Genomic DNA, 5,392 nt, shown 5'->3' with positions numbered 1-5,392 from the left:
GGGGGGGTGACATTAGGTCTGTGCAGCAACAATTTCTGTCCTCCCCAGCACACCACTATCACGCATCACACCAAACACCCTGCAGAGTTTTGAAAGAGCGGTGCAACATTTCGGGCTCCACTTTTTTAATTCAAATCATTGACCACTTAAGAAAAGGAGTTAAGCTTCCATGTTCTGAAGCCTTTTCACAAAATCTGTAAATACCTTTCAACATTCAAAATTCATGTCCTCCTTCTTTAGAAATAAATTTGCAACGAGTCTTCCATTGTTCTTTACTTGCTGCCTTGACTCATTTTACAATCAAAGTTCCCATTATCTGAAATTCTGGAGTGTAGTAAGCAACAGGCAGAAAGATCACTGCGCAAAAGCAAAGCGATTGTTTATGAGACAGATTTGAAGGCTGGGTTTGGATTTTTTTTAATGTACCGGATTTTCTGTGTAATTTGTTAATACTAAGTGATTTACGTGTTTCAAAGACGCTCCTCAGGCATCCACAAGGAGAAAACGTGAAAGGGATTTTAATCACAATGTTGCTACAGCAGCAAAATTCATACATAAACTAAAGATTTACCCTTTATTTATCTGGCAAATAGACAAGTAAACTAGTGGAATTGTATGAAGTACTTGAGATAACGCATTATTTATGTGTCATATTAAAGCAGCTCAATATTAAAAAAAAAACCAAAATCAAAAATGGGCAGAAAACCTAAACAGACGTTTCTCCAAAGAAGACACACAGGTGGCCAAGAGGCACACGAAAAGCTGCTCAGCATCATTAATCCTTAGAGAAATGCAAATCGAAACTGCAATGAGGTATCACCTCGCACCAGTTCGAATGGCCATCATCTGAAAATCTACAAACAACAGATGCCGGAGAGGGTGTGGAGAAAAGGGACCCCTCTTGCACTGTTGGTGGGAATGTAGATTGATACAGCCACTATGTAGAACAGTATGGAGGTTCCTTAAAAAACTAAAAATAGAACTAGCATACGACCCAGCAATCCCACATCTGGGCATATACCTGCAGAAAACCATAGTTCAAAAAGACACATGCACCGCAATTTTCATTGCTGCACTATTTACAATAACCAGGTCATTTAAACGACCTAAATGTCCATCAACAGAGGAATGGATAAAGAAGATGTGGTACATATATATAACAGAATATTACTCAGCCATAAAAAGAAATGAAATTGTGCCATTGCAGAGATGTGGACGGATCTAGAGACTGCCATACAGAGTGAAGTAAACCAGAAAGAGAAAAACAAATATCGTACATTATTGCATATATGTGGAATCTAGAAAATGGTATAGATGAACTTATTTGCAAAGCAGAAATAGACACAGATGTAGAGAACAAATGCATGGATACAAAGGGGGGAAGGGGGGTGGGATGAACTGGGAGACTGGGATTGACATATATACACTATTGACACTATGTATAAAATAGGTAACTAATGAGGACCTACTGTGTAGCACAGGGAACTCTACTCAATGCTCTGCAGTGAACTAAATGGGAAAGAAATCCAGAAAGGAGGGGATATACATAGAGCTGATTCACTGTGCTGTACAGCAGAAACTAACACAACATTGCAAAGCAACTATACTCCAAGGAAAAGTAAAATAAAATTTTACTAGGTTTAAAAAAAATAGTTCTAAAAACATAGTAAGGTGGAGAATGTTAGAAATAGAATGATTTCTACAGCAAAATACCACACACACACACACACACACACACACCTCACTACATATTTCCAAAGAAATACATATATAAATAAATATGCATGTAAGATAGGGGATGGGCATGGAGATAAAAGAAGAGGAATTATTGTGATATAAAGAAAGTCCCTCAACAAACCAATGTCGATTATTTAAGAGGAGTTGTCTATTACCAGCTCAATCCTGTCAACCTAAATCCTAAGCAATAAAAACAATGCTAGAATATGACAGGTTGATCATTCACACATTTCCCATCCTTTTAGAAATCCCACTGAAACAGAACTATACGTAGATTAGAGGAAAATTATAATCGTAGAAATAAAATAATAAAGAAATAGTGATGTACATGTCAGTAAGTAAAGGCTGGTAAATCTCTCAGGATTGAATGTGGAGAAAAGGAAACTTTTGTGCGTTGTCAGTGAGTATGTAAATGGTACAGCCACTGTTGAAAACAATATGGAGGTTCCTCAAAAAATTAAAAATAGAACTGCTATAGGATCCAGCAATTCCACTTCTGGGTATTTTCCTGAAGAAAATGAAAACTCTAATTCTAAGAGATATCCACACCCCAGTGTTCATTACAGCATTATTTACAATAGGCAAGATATGGAAGCAACCTAAGTGCCCATCAACAAAAGAATGGATAAAGAAGATGTGAAATATATATATATATATTTATATATGCCAGACTATTAATAATGGAATATTACTCAGCCATAAAAAAGAATGAAGAATGAAATCTCACCATCTGTGACAGGATGGATGGATATAAAGAGTACTATGCTTAGGGAAATAAGTCAGACAGAGGAAGACAAATATGTTGTGTTCTTATTTATATGTGGAATCTAAAAGAAAAGCCCAAAGCAAAACAAATGAACAAACAATACAAAATGAGAAAAGACTCATAGACACAGAGAACAAACAGATGGTTGTCAGAGGGGGTGGGGTGGGGGAATGAGTGGAGTAGGTGAAAGGAATTAAGAAGGATAAACTTCCAGTTATAAAATAAATAAATCACGGGGACGTAATACACAGAACAGGGAATATAGTCAATTATATTCTAATAACTTTATAAGGTGACGTATGGTTACTAAACATTGTGGTGACCGGTTTGTGATGTAAATAAATGTCAAATCTCTTTGTTGTGCATCTGAAACTACTATAATATCAATGAAGTATAGTATGTCAACTCTACTTCAAAAAAAACGAAAAAAATATGTTAAAAATTTAATGGGAGAGCAAAACAACTGAGTATTTGCATTTGGTATATTTGGCATACATTTTTAAAAAATATTATTTTATTTTTATCAAAAGGACTTTTAAAATAAAAATAAATCTACTCTCACTGTCATTTTTAAAAGAGAAAGGGAATTGTCTCTTTTAAACCTCACAATCTCGTGTTTAAAAATGTGTGTCCTCCAGGGTCAATATTGAAGGGTTTCAGAGCCGGGGCTCCAAATGTGACTACTGGGTGTGACTCCCTCCCTGCCCTCAGACCAGGTGACCTCTGCAACTTACCTGCATCCTTCTTCCCAGGTCACCTCACCAGGGAAGTGGAAAGTGAGGGACCAGCTCCAGGACCAGGTGGGGAATAAGCATCACGGCTGGGCCACTTCTGAGGTGGGAGTTACTTCTGTGGTGGTGATTTGTATAAATAGTCTCAAGAGTATTTATTCAGTTGGGTGGATCTATGGGTCAATTAACCTTCGGAGGTTCACAGGGGAATCAAAGCTTGTCAATATCTTGTAGCCACTCACCATGGATGAGAGAGTTCAGAGGTTCCCGACATGCTCCAAAATCTTTGTGTTTGGAGAAAATCCCAATTGATATTCACTCTCTATGCAAAAACATTCATGATGTGTTAAATACTTGCCACTTTTCCCATATTATATATATATATATGTGTGTGTGTGTGTATAGAGACTTACAAAATACTGATGAAAGTCAATGAAAGTCAAAGAAAATGAATGACTTGAAATAAAAGTCTGTATTTTACATAAAATTTCATAAGGAATTGTAAGTAATAGTCTCCGATGAAACAGTATGCGTACTAAATCATGTTTGGAAACTTGCTGTAGAGTTCAGTTGAATATAAATTCACATGTATTTTTTCCAAAGGAAACAACTTATTTCTGGTAGTGTTTATCATGTAGTATTTACCGTATGTGTACTACATATAAAGCTATATGGTACCGATAGCATATAGAACTGTATTGATATACAGGTACTAGCTTTTCTCTTTGAAAAGTGAAAACTACAAATTTTATGAAGAATGAAATAAAAGTATTCTTCATAATCACATATATTTCCAAGGCAGCCACCATCCTCACGTCTATGGAAGTACAGATGCTAACACGTGTACACACACCACCTTCTCAGGCGCTGGTACCCTGACTGGGGCCAGGCTGCCAACACGCCTCTCCACGCCCGGAGGACTTGGGGTTCTCCTGAACCTGTCCCAGAGCACACCTTACTTAATGCGTTCTCTATTACATAAATGGTACTCCGTTTTTTCATAAAGTGTATTATTCAATATATACATTTTATAACTTTGTTTTCTCTTAACGTATTGTAGACTTTGTCTACTAGACGTAAATGTAAATATACCTCGTTCTTGGTAACAGCTTCATAAAAAATGTGTACGGATGACATTTTATGTATAAAGATGGTGTTCTGATATTTTTCTGTTTTAGTAAGGCTGTAATGAGCAGTCCTGTATCTACATGTGTGTGTGCAGTTACTTTTATCATGTACTATGATACATTCTTACGTGTGGTATTGCTGAGTCAAAAGCTTACATATCAACCTCTCAAGCCCTGGTTTTTTTCCTCAGATTGAGACTATGATACCAGCACTGAAAGTTACTGGAATGACTGGGTAAGTGCACGGCTGCGCACAGAGCTGTCCTGTGCGCAGATATGGACGCTACCTCTTCTGCCACCGTGCCTTCTGAAGGCCCGGAGACCAGACCTTCTTCTCTAAAGATGAGCAGGGAAACACCACGGACCTGGCCTGGGAGCAATGGAACTGAAAGTGTGTGTTTCCCTTTGTCCAGGTTAATCCTGACTGTTGGCCCCTTTCCAGGAAAAAGAACTCTGGTTTTCATTTTCTGAGGATCACCTTGTAACTGGGCCTTCAAGTAACTACAAAGACTTCGTCATTTTTCATTAATTGATCATTCAGGTTGATATTCACTCAAGTTTGATCAGATCCGTGGGGGACCCTGTTGTGCTGACCTGAATGTCTGGGTGGAGGGGGGCTGTCACTGGAGCCCTGAAGGAGGCTGACTCCTGGTGGCATGTGGATAAAGCCAGCTGGAGAGGATGGAGGAGAGCCTGAGGTGGGGAGTTAAAGCTCTTTGAGAATCTGGTTTGTGAGGGAGCTGAAAATGGGCAATTCCTCCGGAGGATGAGGGAGGGGGTATGGGGGGGGAGGAAGGGGTACTGCAGGAAAAGGCGAAAGTGACAGGTTCCTTAGCAGTTGGGGTGCAGCGGACTATCTTCCATAAGGCAGGGCAGGTCCCCTGAGAAGGCCAGCAGAAAGTGTCCGTGGAGGGAACAGAAGGTGGGCGGATTTGATTATAGGGTGGGAGACACATGAGGTAGCTCCTATCTAATTGTTTCTAGTTTCTCTTTGAATTAGAGAGAATATCTGCAGCAGAGTGAATGGAGGT

This window comes from Neophocaena asiaeorientalis, unplaced genomic scaffold (assembly GCF_003031525.2).
Source record: "Neophocaena asiaeorientalis asiaeorientalis breed wild unplaced genomic scaffold, Neophocaena_asiaeorientalis_V1.1 scaffold703, whole genome shotgun sequence".
Taxonomy (NCBI): Eukaryota; Metazoa; Chordata; class Mammalia; order Artiodactyla; family Phocoenidae; genus Neophocaena; species Neophocaena asiaeorientalis.
Note: the sequence above shows the minus strand (reverse complement) of the source record.